Genomic DNA, 17,386 nt, shown 5'->3' on the forward strand with positions numbered 1-17,386 from the left:
TCATTTCTGATTCTTTAGGTCCCCAGATACATGTCCAGAGGGCCATTTCCACCTTGGCCTACAGTTCTATCAGCAAATGTTCCTATTTACAGTCCCAGACAGCAGGCTCACGGCGGGCCTGGGTGAGTGTCACAGACTCCCTAAACTTGTCCTTAAATAGTAAATAAATAAGAAAATAAAATAAATACTAATTAATAATAATAAATAATAAAATAAATTATAAAAAATTAATAAATGAAAAAATTAATAAAATAAAATTAAAATTAACAAGAATAATAAATAAAATTAATAATAAATAAATTGATAATTGCCAGGTTTACAATTCAAGGCAGAATTTTTGGGACCCCTGAATGTCTATGTGTGTTAAGCATCTGCCTTTCCTCAGGTCATGATGCGGGGGTCCTGAAATGGAGGCCCGCATAGGCTTCCCTGCTCAAAGGGGAGTCTGCTTCTCCCTCTGCTGCAACCCCTCCCCCCTGCTCGTGCTCTCCATCTCTCTCTGACAAATAAGTAAATAAAATCTTTAAAAAATTTTGAGGCCAAATTTTAGAAATAACCTCTAAAAAGATGAGCTGCCCGGATGGTTCAGTTGGTGGCGTGTGTGATGCTTGGTCTCAGGGTTGTGAGTTTGAGTCCCACCCTGGGTGTAGAGATGACTTCAGGTAGGAGAAATAACCTCTGGAAACAAAGACACCTGTTGTGATAGGAGCAGCAAGATAATGGTAGCCTACATACTGTGTCCTCCCAGCTAGCTGAAATACTGTACACAACATGTAATGCCCATGAGATAGTGGGGAGGGTTGATCTGTGCTGTGTCCAGGAGGCCAGGATATTTAGTTTGCTTTTGACAAAGAGGATTTTACCAAAGAGCTCATACCTAGTCTTCAGAAAGTCAGAATTGCAGGTAGCCACCAATGCAGCTTCTCAGACCTTGCCACCTCTGGAAAAAGTTGGGGGAGCAGCTGAAGACAGTGGTTGGGACAAGGAAGGCTAATTTCAGTAGGAGGGCCCAGGCGGCGCCTCTCCCCTGCTGACCGCCAGGGGGCGTGCCGGCTGGATCGAGGCAGAGCCTTGGACACGTGACCACTCTCGGGCCGTCCAGTTTAAGGCTGCTGCCCTGGTGGCAGTTATCTTGGGGCGGGGCTTGGGGGTGACAACCGCAGGTAGGGAGCTCTGGAGGAGAAAACCTTGGTTGCCAGAGGAGTCCAGGCTATGGGAGGGCAGGGCCTTTGAGGCCATTGGAGGGCGCACTCTGTGAGTCAGGGTTGGGGGTCCTGGTGTGGGAGGGCCTGGTGCCCCGCGGGGTTTGGGGGCGCTCGCCCCACCCGGGAAGGGGCCCAGGGCGGCCACAGAGAGACCTAAGCTGGAGGAAGGAGCAGCACCTCCGCCTTTGTGTCCCCCTCCCCTCCCGCACAGACCCCCCACACTTTCCTCCCCTCCCTTGGGCCCCTGTTCGAAATGCACTGGCAAAGTTTGCAGTCAGAGCAGACCCTACAATCAAGGCCCTGGGCTTGAAATCTTAGCAATGCTTTTTCCACCTGGAGGAACCCAGCATTGGAGAGGTCTGCCTCTTTCCAGTGGTGTGAGCCCATTATGTCATTTCAACTCCCAGAGCCTCAAACCCCAGGTTGCTGAAAAAAATGAATGAGAGACTATGTTAGAAGGCTGTTAAACTTTGTAAACGATCGCTGCCTTTCTCAAGCCCTCTGCGGCAGCTGCACTGAACATTTTACATAGGTCAACTCAACCCCGGAATTTAGGGTTCTTGCTTTTATCCTGCCTGTGTGGAAATATGCACTCTGAGGGTACAGCGACTTGTCCAAGTTCTCAGAGCAAGTGAGTGGTGGAACCAGGATTGGGTGCTAGGAGAGACCGACTACAAAGCCCACGCGTTTAACCACTAAACCGCTGCTTCTGTCCTTATTTACATTATGAGAATTGTTGTTAATGCCTGGGTTATCATTTTGCTTGCCTGTGGGAATATGGATATATACAAAGTGAGTTAGAGGGCTCTAAATTATTCCTGGAAAGGTGAGAGGCCCTGGCATCACTATGCTTCCGATTTGGTACAGGCGTTCCCAGAAGTATGAAATTCTTTTTATTCCTGTGGAAAGGAACCAGAGCAGGTATTGCACTGTTCATTGATAGGTTCATGCACTAGGAAATTAAAATGGGAAACAGAGTGAACTGCTAATGGTTATGGTCAATATTTCTCTAAAGGAAACTCCGCAAAGAAGAATGTCAGGTGCAGGGGAGATACTTACCCCGACTGATTCCCAGTCAGTCATGTCAGGAACATCCCTAGTAAGTAGTAATTTTAAGTCATTCATCTATTCATTCATTCGTTCATTTGTTCTTTCATTCATTCAGAATCATGGAATGCTCACCATTTGCCATGCTATGGGGATAATACAAATAAGATACAGTCCATTTCTTAAGGAGCTCTAGGGTGTGTAGGGAGGTAGACTGATACATGAACACCATAAAACAATATCCTAAGTGCAGTGATTGAGTGATGCATGGGAGATATTTACAAAACAAAAATCAAGGACACTTAGCCCAGCTAGGAGGATGGTCAGGGAAGGCCTCCTGGGGGAGGTGTGCAGAGGAGCTGACAGAAAGAGTTCCTAGGGGTTAGTTGGAATGCACTTGTCTTAGAACAGAGTCAGCGTGATCATAGTAATGTAGGCTCTCCCCCTGAAGGAGAACTCAGTTGTGGTCCAAGGAGAAGTGACTGTGACTCGCCCATCCTTGGAGATGACCAGTGCCACTTAGAAGAAGGGTTTTGCTGTGTGGTTCTGCTCGGAGGCCAAGAATAAACTTGGCACATGCATGATTCATGTTATTTAAGTACGAAGTGTCCCACGCTCCTTTTAATTTTTTTAAATTATTACTATTTTTAAGATTTTACTTTTTTATTTGACAGAGAGAGTGAGAGAGAGCACAAGCAGGGGGAGAGCAGGAAAGGGAGAAGCAGACGCCCCACTGAGGAGGCAGCCCAATGTGGGGCTCCATCCTAGACCCCAGGATCATGACCTGAGCCAAAGGCAAACACTTAACCAACTGAGCCCCCCAGGCACCCCCCAGGTACCTTTTTGAAACAGATCAGAGTTCCAGTGTGAGGCGAGCACTAAGGCTGGCTGAGTAGGAACAGAAAGAAACGTAAAGGAGGGAATGAAGCAGCTCTGTACTGTCTTTGGAATCACAATCTTCTTTTATTTCTTTTTTAAGAGAACCCTTGGCGAGTCAAAGGATGCGTTAGAATCAGAACATTTGGAAACAAATGAGCTTTTAAGAGACTTGAGCTCAAAAGGAAAATTTCTTGATTTGGATCAAAGCGGTTCTGAGGAAGCAGAGATTAGTTTCCCTGAAACACAGCCCTCAAGCAAGCTTGGGGAGAAAATCGACCAGATGCCCCAGGATGAACTGGGACGGGAAAGAAGAGAGGTAAAAAGATGATAAGACTTAAGTGAGCGACGAGAGGAAGAATTCCAGTCCATAGAAGAGATCCCCAAGAAATCACTGGTGTCTACCAGCGAGGACATGTTGTTTGAAAGGATGACCGCGCCAACGTGTATCCTTTGGTAAGGGAGTGTAACATGGTTTTTCATGTCCTCTAGTGCTTTAAAAGCATTGTGAAATAAGGGGATTTTATGCATATGGAAGAAAAAAATACCACCAGAAATATCCTTTTGAACTAATAATAGACTTGTATGTTTTGAAGTTCAGTGCTCTGGCGGGACATGGGTCAGAGGAGTGCTGCGTCTGGGCCTGACATCTGGGTCCGACAGGGTTGCTTCCCAAGCACGAAATTCCGGACGTGCTTTGTCTGTTACCTAGGGTGCCCTTTCTTGTGGGAGACTCAAGGTCAATCTCTCCCTCTCCTCCCCATTCCCCTTCTTTCTCACTTCCTCCTCCGCTCCTCCATGCCTTTCCCCTTTCCCTCCTCTCCTCACCTCTTCTGCCTTAGATGGCTTGATACCTCTTCACAAGTTCCTAAAACTCTTATGGGCTTCTCAAAATGTGCATTCGGAGATGGACCAGAAAGCAAAAGGTATGAAAAAGGGAAAGGCACTGAGAAAGGCACCAGGGGCTCGACTGGCATCTGCCTTTGCCGCACAAATATTACCATTTACCAAGAGAAGGAAGAGGAGGAGAGTTTTTCCCTTCCTCCTCCACGTGGCACTGAAAATTGCTTCCTAGGATTCACCTCCCTTTTTTCCTGTAGACTCTGCCTTTGGAAGATTTGTAAGTGATCGGATGCACGTAAAGTGTTTAATGTAGTTCCTGACACATAGCGAGCACTGGACGGGTGTTCACATCTAGACGATGACGGTGGTGGTGGCAAGGATGGTAGTGATGAGGAGGATGATGGGAAACTCCTAGTGGGAGATGCAGACAACTGCCAGCCTCGTTTCTGTAAATGGGGTTTACTTTGAGCAGTGGATTTCAAGGTCAAAACTTGGGCTTGCCCAGGATGAAAGATAGAACAAGTTTTAGAGCCTGTGAAGACTTTTGGCTTGTTTAGCCAGTTAGCATGACACCCGGGGATATCGCTAATGAGAGCAAGTGTCCTGCGTGCCAGGGGTTTGGGCCCCTGTTAGCTTTGGGCTCACTGTAGAACTCAACTCTTCTAGATCACCTCCCTCCACAAATTTGTTTAGCACCTTTACGACACCTCCTTTCTGTTCCTTTCTCTTCCCGTTCCTGTATTGGTTTTCTCTCTCTTTTATTTTTAAAAATTTTATTTATTTGACACAGAGAGAGAGATCACCAGTAAGCAAAGAGGCAGGCAGGGAGAGAGGGGGAAGCAGGCTCCCTGCTGAGTGGAGAGCCCGATGTGGGGCTCAATCCTAGGACCCTGACATCATGACGTGAGTCAAAGGCAGAGGCTTAACCCACTGAGCCACCCAGGTCCCCCCCTTTTTTTCTTCCTGTTAAAAATAATAGGTGCTCTTTAGAACTACAGACCAATATCCTTGATGAACACAGACGCAAAAATTCTCGCCAAAATACTAGCCAATAGGATTCAACAGTACATTAAAAGGATTATTCACCACGATCAAGTGGGATTTATTCCGGGGCTGCAGGGTTGGTTCAACATCCGCAAATCAATCAATGTGGTAGAACACATTAATAAAAGAAAGAACAAGAACCATATGATACTCTCAACAGATGCTGAAAAAGCATTTGACAAAGTACAGCATCCCTTCCTGATCAAAACTCTTCAAAGTGTGGGGATAGAGGGCACATACCTCAATATTATCAAAGCCATCTATGAAAAACCCACCGCAAATCTCATTCTCAATGGAGAAAAACTGAAAGCTTTTCCGTTAAGGTCAGGAAGACGGCAGGGATGTCCATTATCACCACTGCTATTCAACATAGTACTAGAAGTCCTAGCCTCAGCAATCAGACAACAAAAAGAAATTAAAGGCATCCAAATTGGTAAAGAAGAAGTCAAACTATCACTCGGCATCAGGGAAATACAAATCAAAACCACAATGAGATGGCACCTCACACCAGTCAGAATGGCTAAAATGAACAAGTCAGGAAATGACAGATGCTGGCGAGGATGTGGAGAAAGGGGAACCCTCCTCCACTGTTGGTGGGAATGCAAGCTGGTGCAACCACTCTGGAAAACAGCATGGAGGTTCCTCAAAATGTTGAAAATAGAACTACCCTATGACCCAGCAATTGCACTACTGGGTATTTACCCTAAAGATACAAACATAGTGATCCGAAGGGGCACGTGTACCCGAATGTTTATAGCAGCAATGTCTACAATAGCCAAACTATGTAAAGAACCTAGATGTCCATCAACAGATGAATGGATCAAGAAGATGTGGTATATATACACAATGGAATACTATGCAGCCATCAAAAGAAATGAAATCTTGCCATTTGCGACCACGTGGATGGAACTAGAGCGTATCATGCTTAGTGAAATAAGTCAATCGGAGAAAGACAACTATCATATGATCTCCCTGATATGAGGACATGGAGAAGCAACATGGGGGGGTAGGGGGATAGGAGAAGAATAAATGAAACAAGATGGGATTGGGAGGGAGACAAACCATAAATGACTCTTAATCTCACAAAACAAACTGGGGGTTGCTGGGGGGAGGTGGGATTGGGAGAGGGGGAGGGGGCTATGGACATTGGGGAGGGTATGTGCTATGGTGAGTGCTGTGAAGTGTGTAAACCTGGCGATTCACAGACCTGTACCCCTGGGGATAAAAATACATTATATGTTTATTAAAAAAAAAATTTGGAAGGGTAGGCAAACCATAAGAGACTATGGACTCTGAAAAGCAACCTGAGGGTTTTGAAGGGTCAGGGGTGGGAGGTTGGGGGAACAGGTGGTGGGTAATGGGGAGGGCACGTTTTGCATGGAGCACTGGGTGTTGTGCAAAAAGAATGAATACTGTTACGCTGAAAAAATAAAATGGAAAAAAAAAATAATAGGTGCTCTTTAAAAAAAAAGAAAGCAGGGGCACCTGGGTGGCTCAGTGGGTTAAGTGTCTGAGTCTTGATTTCAGCTGGGGTTGTGATTGTGATCTCAGGGCTGTGAGCTTGAGCCCCTCATGGGCTCAAGCCTGGGCATGAAGCCTTCTTGGGATTCTCTCTGCCTCTCTCCTTTGGGCCCTCCCCCCTCTAAAATAAGTTAAAACAAAAAAAAAAACTTTCAGGCAGATTCCTCTTCTCGCACAGACCATGCCAAATCCATTTCCTGGAAGTGACTACCGTTTCATTTTGGTATAACTGTATATCTTTCCAGACCTTTTCCTGGGCATCTGTGGACACGTCTGTGTGTGTGCACCCACACACCACACATGCTAGGTTTTGTTTTCTTTACCAGTCAGATCTTCTGCATGACCACTTAGTATGTCTCAGAGGGTTTTCTGTATCAGGGCGTGTAGAACCACTTCCTCATTTTAAATTCAACCGGTGCCCTGTTATGGATGGCGCTTTTTGTTACTTCTGATTTGTTCTCACCAAAGGGGCTTCAACAAGTGTGTTCCTGCCTCTCTCTCTGCCTGCAGCCTCCTCCTTTTCCTTTGGGGTCCCTGCCTTACCCCAGAGTCCTGGAATAATTCAGAGTGCTCCTGGTAAGTAGGCATGACCCTGGATACCGACTTCCACCAAGAAAACAAGGTGTCATGCATTTATGAGAAGGAATCTTTGATGATTGTCGAACGCAGTGAAATCTGCTTTGGAACATAGCGTTTTGTGTTCGCGTTTGGAAGGTTGCTGTAAGAGCCGGCTAGCTCCATGACCGTTCACCACGAACGGTAACACTAGGGCCCAGCGTCAGCGGATACCGTGTGCTTTCAATGAGTGTGAGCGCTGCTGGAGCAAGGAGGTCCTGTCAATCCTGAGTGAGTCAGTTGCTAAAAGTCTCTGATCACTTAGCCATCACTTTAGATGCTACCACATTCGATTAATTGGCCTCGGTTAATTTTTTTTTAAGATTTTTTTATTTATTTGACAGATAGAGATTACAAGTAGGCAGAGAGGCAGGCAGAGAGAGAGAGAGGAGGAAGCAGGTTCTGCGCTAAGCAGAGAGCCTGATGCGGGGCTCGATCCCAGGACCCTGGGATCATGACCTGAGCTGAAGGCAGAGGCTTTAACCTGCTGAGCCACCCAGGCGCCCCCTCGGTTAATTTTTTAAATGGAATGTTTTTATTTTAAGTAATCTCTACACCCAACATGGGGCTGGAACACTCCCAGATCAAGAGGCATAGGCTTTACTGACTGAGCCAGCCACACGCCCCTAAGGACTATTTATTGGAGCAGTTTAGATTGATAGCAAACGAAATGAAAAGTACAGAGTTCCCATATACTCCCTTGTGCGCCCCACCAGGTTCCCCTTTTGTTAACATCTTCATTAGTGGGGGACATTTGTTAGAGGTGATGAGCCCATGTTGACTGTTATTAACTAACATCCATATTTTACTTGAGGGTTCACGCCTGGTGGTGTGACATTCTCTGGGCTTTGACTAAGGTATGATGAGGTATATCCACCATTGCAGTGTCCTACAGACTTGTGTCACTGCCTTCAAATCCCTCGTGCCCCACTCTCCATCCCTGCCTTCACCCCCTCGCTCCCCGGCCACCACTTTTCCCCCCTGTCTTCATAGTTTTTCTTTTCCAGAATATCATGTAGTTGGAATCATACAATGTGAAGTCCTTTTTTTTTTTTAAGATTTATTTATTTATTTGTCAGAGAGAGAGAGAGAGAAAAAAAAAAAAAACACCTGTTGGGGGAGGGGTAGAGAGAGAGAGGGAAAGAGAAGCAGACTCCTGGCTGAGCAGGGGGCCCAATGCAAGGCTCAATCCTAGGACTCTGGGATCATGACCTGAGCCAAAGGGAGACACTTAACCAACTGAGCCACACAGGTGTCCCCACTGTGAAGTCTCCTTAGGTTGGCTCCTTTCACTTAGCAAAATGCATTTAAGATTTCTCCATGTCTCTTCCTGGCTTGCTAGTTCATTACTTTCTATTTCTGAGTAGCACTCTTTTTGTATGTATCCACAGTTTTTATAAAGTGTTTTCATCACATCCATGATTTTTTATAAAAGACTTTGCACACAAAAAATATGCAGAAGTAAGCTACTATTGAATTAAAAGTAATAGATTTATAATACCTCTAATTTTTCATTTCAGAAAATTTTTATCTTGGATTTATTCCTGGGAATATGGATTTTTAAAAAGATTTTATTTATTTATTTGACAGATGGAGATCACCAATAGGCAGAGAGGCAGGCAGAGAGGAAGGGAAGCAGGCTGAGCAGAGATCCCGATGTGGGGCTCGATCCCAGGACCCTGAGATCATGGCTTGAACCAAGGCAGAGGCTTTAACCCACTGAGCCACCCATGCACCCTGAATATGGAATTTTTTTTTCAAAGATTTTATTTATTTATTTGACAGATAGAGATCTCAAGTAGGGAGAGAGGCAGGCAGAGAGAGAGAGAGGAGGAAGCAGGCTCCCTGCCAAGCAGAGAGCACGATGCGGGGCTCGATCCCAGAATCCTGGCATCATGACCCGAGCGAAAGGCAGAGGCTTTAACCCACTGAGCCACCCAGGTGCCCCTGAATATGGAATTTTTAATCATGCTTAGGTAATTTTGTCCCTTTGTGCTTCATTCTTCCAGAGGAATTGGTATATGAAGAACAAATACAAATATTCCCAGCTGAATAATTATCTTTCTTATGAAGTTCCTTAGTAACTATACTGTAACTTCCCCCTTCCATATATTTTCATAAAGTAAATTGAATTTCACAATATTAAGTGCTCACTGTGTGTCAGGTACTGAGCAGTCTAGGTTCTGGGGATTAGGAGGATAGGACGTTCTTTCTGTTTACTGTTGACTTTCTTTTCTTTTTTAAGCAAGGTATAATTCACATACCATTAAATTTACCTTCTTAAAATTTAAAATTGTGGTAAAATACACAAAGTAAAATTTACCATCTTTAAAAAAAAAAGACTTTATTTATTTATTTGACAGAGAAAGACTCAGCGAGAGAAGGAACACAAGCAAGGGGAGTAGGAGAGGGAGAAGCAGGCTTCCTGAGGAGCAGGGAGCCTGGCAGGGGCTCGATCCCAGGATCCTGGGATCATGACCTGAGCTGAAGGCAGACACTCAATGACTGAGCCACCCAGGTGCCCCTCATATTTCTTTTAAATCTTTATTTATTTATTTGAAAGGGAGGGTAGGGAAGGGCAGAGGAGAGTCTTAAGCAGACTATTCCTGGAGGCCAATGTCGGGCTGGATGCCACAACCCTGAGATCACGACCTGAGCCAAAGCCAAGAGTCAGTTGCTGATCCAACTGTGCCACCAGGCATCCCTAAAATTTACCATCTTCACCATTTTGAAGTGTACAGCGTCGTAGTAGGTACAGTCACACTGTGGTGCAACCAACACCTGGAACTCATCTCGTGAGATGGAAACTCCCTACCCATTGAACAACTCCCCGTTCCCCAGCCCTGCCCCTGGCAACCACCATTCCACTTTCTGTCTCTATGGATCTGACTCCTCTTGGGACCATGTCCGTGGAATCCTACCGTATTTGTCATTTTGTGACTGGTGGATTTCGCTTACATGATGTCCCCAAGGTCCATCCACGTTGTAGAGCGTTGGTTGCCTTCCTGTGGAAGCCTGAACAGCACTCACATGTTGTTCATCCCTTCATCCGTCATGGGACACTTGGCGTCCTTTTACCTTCTGGCTTCTGTGAAGTATGCTGCTCTAAACATGGGCGTGTGACTGTCTCTTTGAGACCCTGCTTCCAGTTCTTTGAGCTAGGTACCCAGAAGTGTCATTGCTGCATGATACGCTAATTCTGCTTTCAGTGTTTGGAGAGCTCTCCCTGGGGTTTTCCACAGCAGCTGCACGATTTCACATTCCCACCAAGAGTGCCAGTGGTTCCAATTTCTCCACATCCTCATAAAAGTGACCCCTTTAAAGCGCACCATCCATTGCTTTTTAGCATGTTCACAAGGTTGTGCGGCTGTCACCACTGTCTGATTCCAGAACATTTTCATCCCCCACAGAAGAAATCCATATCCTCTCGCCGTCACTCCCCGACCACCTTCCCCAGGCCCCCAGCAGCCACTGGGCTCCTTTCCATCTCTATGGATTGGACTGACCCTGCACTGTGTGTGGCCCCTTTCACTCAGCATCATGGATTCGAGAGCCCTCCAGGCCCTAGCATGTGCTTGAGGATGTTCTTGAAGTGATTTCCCTCACTTTGGACTGATGATGTGAAATCCTTCCCCTCCAGAGACTGCACCAGGGGTGCCTGGCTTCACAGTTCTGGGTTCGGCACACTCAGTGTCTTGCTGGTCTTGCCTTTGTCTTCCAGACCATGACTTGGTCTTTCAGATGGACCAGTTCTCTTACCGTTTACTACATTCGAGGTGAACACTAGCGAGTCCTTCTGTACGTCTGTGCTCACACTGTGGTCATCGACGATGTCTTCAAGAATACTCAGCAGCACCTTCAGGTATGCAAGTTCTCGTTGTTGCTTTTTAAGATTTTATTTATTTATTTATTTGGAGAGAGCAAGCAAGAGAGAGCAGTAGGGAGAAGCAGACTCCCCTGCTCAGCGGGGAGCCTGACGTGGGTCTGGATCCCAGGACCCTGAGATCAAAGCCTTAGCTGAAGGCCGACGCTTAACCGACTGAGCTGCCCAATATATGGGCATTTATTTGGGCATTTGACATATATTTTAATAAGGACCTTCCTTAAGTCAATGCGTAGGTCAAAAACATCACAGAGGGTTTCCCAAAAGCCTAGTCATATTCAGGGATCCATGCCACGTAGGTGCAGAATTTGCTCTCTAGATGTCCAGAAACACACACAGGCCCAGCAAGCAGCCCTTCTTGGAGCTTAGTTGAATGTGCAGCACTGAGCACAGTGCTGATGGGAGGGAGAGGGGGTAGTTTGTATCTGCAGAGTGAGGAAGGAGCAGCAGGCAGACAGGCTGAGAAATAAGGACCATGCCAGGCAGCTGTCCAGCCTCCTGCAGAGTCAGGTGGCTGGGAGTGGCTTTGATGATCCATCCATCCACCCATTCGTTCCTCCATTCATTTATTCCATAGGTATTTACCAGAAACTCTTTGTTTCAGATTCTGGGCATGTAGTCATGAACAAAACAGATCTAGCTCCCCCCCCGCCGCCCCCCATGGAGCTTATACTCTCATAAATACACAATTATGAATTACAACAAGCACTCCAAAGGAAATGTGGGCTGCTGCAGGAGAGAGATCAGGAGTGAGAGATGGCCCTTCAGTGGGTTGCGCTGGCAAACATGCCCTTTGTGCCGAGATCTGACTCACTGAGGAGGATGAACCAGGGGCAGTTTGGGGAGAAGCAGTCCAGACCCAGGGAGCTCCAGGTTTGCAGGCCTGCCCATGGGGCCGAGAAAGAAGGCTGGTATGACTGACATGGAGTGAGCAAGGGGAGAGGAAGGAGGGAAGAAATGAACTATTTCCTGGCAGGGAGCACTAGCATCTTATTTGTTTCCAGAAGGTTCCTGAGTTACTGAGAAAGGATTGTGGGGGGATGGGAATGAAAGCAGGGAGACCAGCGAAGAGGCTTTTGCTCCAGATCTGCTCAGTGGCCTGAGTGGACACTGTTTAAGGGAGATGAGGCCAGCAGGGCTTCAAGGGGGCTGGAGGTGGGGCAGAACCCCAACATTTATTCCCCACCTGGGTTCAGAGTTGGGCACATGCCTACATCTGTAGGGAGCACTGTCCTTGTGGGGAGTGTGGCTTACACTTTAGGGGTTTGAGGGAGAGAAAATCAGAAAACCACTGGCTATGAAGAAATGCCAGGGGAAGGCCATCGGAGTGGAACTTTCAGCCCGATGAACCTGGAAGAGGAGCTTAGTTTTCTCTGTGGGGCTCCAGCCTCTCTGGCCATCCTGAATCTTTCAGAGCACTTTCTCTGCATTTCTGCAGGGCCACACTAACGCGATCTCCTGCCTCTGCATCAGTGAAGACAGGCGGTGGATTGCCGCGGCCGACAAAGGGCCCTAGTGCCTGATAATCATATGGGACTCCTTCAAGGGTAGGCGTGGCGCAAGCTCCCTTTTCCCTACTCAGTGTAGCATATCCGCAACAAATGAGAAATACCGGTCTGGGCATGCAGAAGCCAGCGGTGGGATGCCGGGAGAGGGTGAAGCGGCCTGGGGAGGCTGGTCGTCCTGTTGCCTTGAGGCCCGGTCGAGTGATATTACCTTCGTGAATTTCCCCATTTACAATTCTTGGCTCTTCAGGCTGAGAAACTTGGTTTGGCGATGTCCCAGAGTAGATGAGGGAGGTTAACACTAACGCAGCTTGGAGGCCCAAGGAAGTGAAGTGATTTTCCCCATCTACAAAAAAAGAGGCTGATCATACCCACTGTTTTAGTTTCCTTGGGCCGCTCTAAGAAATTACCATATGCTGGGGCGCCTGAGTGACTGAGCAGGTTAAGCCTCTGCCTTCAGCTCAGGTCATGACCTCAGAGTCTTGGGATCCAGCTTAGGTGGGAGGGCGCTCGTTTTCCTGAGAGCTGGGGTATTGTCCTAGGCATCTTTTTTTTTTTTTCCTGTCCTTCGTGCCTGACACGGAATCAGCGCTCAATAGTGGGTGACAGTCGACTTCATGAAGAGAATGAACAGCATGCTTGCATAATGCTGAGTTAGTTCTATTATTTATTAAAATGAGATAAAATTCACATAAGGTAAAATTCGCCACTGTGAAGCCTGCGAGTCAGTGGCATTGAGTGTGTTTACAATGCTGTGCCATCGCGGCTTGATTCTAGTTCCAACTGCTGTTTTAAAGTCATCTCTCTGCCCAACGTGGGGCTGGAACCTACAAACCCGAGGTCAGGAGTCACATGGTCCATCAGCTGAGCCTGCTGGATGCCCCTAGTTCCAAAACCCCAAAAGAAAACCCCAAAGCCATCAGTCATCCCTACCATTCCCTCTGACACCACTGACATGCCGGTCCGTCCCTGTGGATTTTCTAATTCTGGACGCTTCATAGCAATGAGCTCGAACAACGTGTGGTCTTTGTGTCAGGCTTCTCTACTTCACGTGATGTATGAGGGTCCACCCCTGATACAGCAGGGGTCCGTGCTTCCTTCCTCTGTATGGCTGCATTGCAGTCTGTTGTATGGATGGAGCACATTTGTTTCCTCCATAGCTTTTGAAACGAGTCCCTCCGGGGAGCAAGGCAGACCTCAAATCGGGTTCCCTGGTCCTGTTTTGCAGCATTCCTGTGCACACAATATTTGACAGCTGCCCAGAAGGCAACGGCATCGGGGCCACAGCCATCACCCGGGATTCCAAATATCTGGCAACCATCTCCGATGCTGAAATCCAGGTATGGGGCACGTGGAGGCGGCCTCAGTGGGCTGGCTCGGCTTGGGCCACGTGGTGATGTGATGCTCTCAGGGAAGGACCGGACCCCATGGCCCCCCGTTGAGGGTTCTCTTCCTGGGGTATAGCTCTCGGTGCCATGTTCCCGAGCCACAGTTACATGGCTACCACGAGAGGTGTCGGGTTTGTCAACAGCCTTCAGGAACCTTCTCATTCTCCTCCATCTGCTGTCACTCGCAGGAAGTTTGCATCTGGAGGTGGACCTCAGCCGTGGAAACCCCAGCATGTACCTTCGACCTCCTCAAAGAGTATGGTGTTCAGATGAGCTCAGTTTGAGTGTGTAAAGCTATGTCTACAGTCACACCGAGTCCAGGTCCAAACCTACTTTCGGTTTTACTGGCGTTCAGTTATGGTACACTAGTGCTTGTAAAAAAACACTGCCGTGTCCTTGATCTCACTTTAATCTTCCTGATAGTGAGTAATATTGTTCTGAGCATGTATTATGTGCCAGGTTCTGCTAAGTTTGTTACAGCAAGTATCTCCCGCAGTCCATGCAAACGTGCTGGGAAGGAGTTCTTTAGAAATACAATGGACTGCTACTGTTAAGTACTAGATAATTTGTCTGAAGTCACGGGCCAGTGGCCTTTCCTGTTCTAGACATGCTCTTAACTGCTCCTGAGACTCAGAAATTATTAGTCTCAGTTTGCTTGAAGCGACGTGTCAAGGGCACCCACCAAGTCTACTCTTCCATTCTGTGTCGTCGTACTCATCCTTGCACCCTTCGCTCACCACACGGCTGCTCGGTCCCTACGATGCACCAGACACTGTGCAAAGTGCTCACCTGGATGCAGGATCCAGAACCCAGTCAGAGGGCCCAGGTGACTGGGCTCAGCCGGGCACATGTCACGCTGCAGCTTCATGTCCGTGTCTCTCCTTCTGGCCCCCACCGTCCCTCTAGGTCTCCGCAAAAAATTTCCTCACAGCTTTTATAAGCTGAGCTGATACGGTAGCCACCAGCCATAGCGAGTTTTTCTGTTGCTGCCAGAAACCGCTCTGGGACATTTTAGAGCTTGCATTGAATCTGGGGATTGCTTTGGGCAGTTGTCCTCTTAACAATCCATGAGCACAGCGGCGCCTGTGTGGCTCAGTGGGTTAAAGCCTCTGAGCTTCTGCTCAGGTCATGATCCCGGGGTCCTGGGATCGAGCTCTGCATCGGGCTCTCTGCTCAGTGGGGAGCCTGCTTCCCCCCCTCTTTCTGCCTGCCTCTCTGCCTACTTGTGATCTCTGTCAAATAAATAAAGAAAATCTTTAAAACAAACAAACAAAAAGCAAAACAATCCACGGGCACAGGCTGTCTTTCCATTCTCTTACATCTTCTTGAGTTTCCTTCAGCAGTGTCCTTTGCAGCAAACAAACCCTCCACCGAAGGTTTATTCCTAGGTCTTTTTATACTATCATAAGTGGATTGGTGTTCTTCATCCCCTTCGTGGGTTTTCATTGCTAGTCTTTAGAAACACAACTGCTATTTGTAGGATTGTGTGTCACGAAACTTTGCTGAATGCATGTGGCTGCTTGGATTTAAGTCGATTAGAGTGAGATGCAACTACAGATTCAGGTGTCTCTGTGGGGTAAGCTACTGCCTTTGGCTCAGGTCATGATGACAGGGTCCTGGGATCTGGCCCCACATCAGGCTCTCTGCTCAGCGGGGAGCCTGCTTCCCCGCTCTCTCTGCCTGCCTCTCTGCCTACTATGTGATCTCTGTCAATTAAATAAAATCTTTAAAACAAAACAGACAAACAAAACTGCAGATTCATTTCCTTGGGGTCACCACATTTCAAGTACTCCCCAGCCACCTGTGGCCAGTAGCTGCCATGTTTGACAACAGATGAGCCAATGTCTCGGTCACAGAGGAATGTGCTGTGGGCAGCGCTGCAAGGCCCCAAGTCTGGAAGCATTCTTCCTGCTCTGCATTCCTGCCGCCCAGCTGGACCGAACCCTTCAATCTGGGCTTGAGTCACAAAGGGTGAGCGAGCTCTCAGCACAGCCCAGCTTTCTAGTAGGCTGGCTGTTTCATTTCTAGAGCGAACGGTCTCACACCTTCTCTTCTTCATCTCTCCCAGCCCTTCCTCTTCCTCTAGGCTGATGACCTCTCTCATTTTGCATTGAGAGAATGGGGGCCATCGGATACAAACCCCGGCCTGTTCTCACTCCCAGCCTACAACCTGCTTCATCCTCACCACCGTCTCCTGCCCTTCTGCGTGTAAGAGCAGCCACTGCCTGAGATGCCACTCCTCTCGGGCGCTCGAGGCCGTCTCCTGCAGCGATCCGCACCCCCTCTGCTGGGTGATTATACCCCGAGCAGACACACATGCGTTCCTCTCCCCCGTCTCTGGGACACCACTGATGATGCGTCTCCTTCCGACTCTGGCCCTCTGCGCCTCTTCACAGTTACATGTCTCTGAGGTGCTGTCTGTGCCTGCTTTCTGACTTCATCATATCTCATTTACTCTTTTGTGCACAAAATATTTGATCTCTTTATATTTTCATTGCTAAAGGAGGCATACATCCAAAATGTGTACATTTTAAGGCATGAAACAAAAGGTACAGGTGTGTTTACTGCCTGATCAAGAAAGAACACCACCCAAACCCTAGAAATCCCTTTGACCTCCTTCCACAATCCCATCTCCAAGTTAACTAGGGTTAACTAGTTAACTAGTGTCCCCGATTTTGTGTGACACATTCCCATGCCTTCCTGTATACTTTTGTCTAGCAAGTATCTCTTGGTACTTTCCTTTTTTTTTTTTTTTTCTGAGCGAGAGAGAGAGAGAGAGAGAGAGAGAATGTGAGCCGGGAGGGGCAGACATAGAGGGAGAGGGAGAGACTCTCAAGCAGACTCCATGCTTAGTGCAGAGCCTGATGTGGAGCTTGAACTCAGGATTCTGAGCTTCTGACCTGAGTCAAAATCAAGAGTCGGATGCTTGACCAACTGAGACCCCCGGGTCCCCTCCCCACCACCACATTTTTTTAAATTCCCATGCTGGAACTCAGGACCCTGAGATCAGGAGCTGTGGGCTCTACTGGCTGAGCCAGCTGGCGCCCCTCCCCCAGTACTATCCTATTTTGTTTTACCTGGGTTTTTTTGGTGCATATGGGGAATCATAATTGCTTCATTTTGTCTGCCTTGTTTCTGAGATTCATTCATTTTGATTACTGAGTTATAATTCACTATTTTCACGCCTATCTAGTCTCTTCTTGTCTTGAGTATAATGTAGCTCATTTATCTATCCTACTGATGATGAACATTTGGTTCTTCTGATCTGTCTTCCACCTACCCACAGCTCTACCAAATCTATGCTTATCACAGTCACTGGCATTTCCAAGTGAAGCGAGCACTATTACATCGGCATGAGCACCATTCCCAGTGGGTGCTGAAGACACCTTCCCTGGGCTCATAGCCTTCCCTGGGCTCCTCTGTGGGCTTGTCCCCTTTCACTGCACACCTTCTAAATGC

The 17,386-nt window shown here is 47.5% G+C and overlaps 1 pseudogene; it reads left to right on the forward strand.

The window, feature by feature from the left end:
- The first annotated feature begins 3,411 nt into the window (after positions 1 to 3,411).
- Positions 3,412 to 17,386, forward strand: part of LOC123930011 — a 29,650-nt pseudogene continuing 15,675 nt past the window's right edge.

This window comes from Meles meles, chromosome 18 (assembly GCF_922984935.1).
Source record: "Meles meles chromosome 18, mMelMel3.1 paternal haplotype, whole genome shotgun sequence".
Taxonomy (NCBI): Eukaryota; Metazoa; Chordata; class Mammalia; order Carnivora; family Mustelidae; genus Meles; species Meles meles.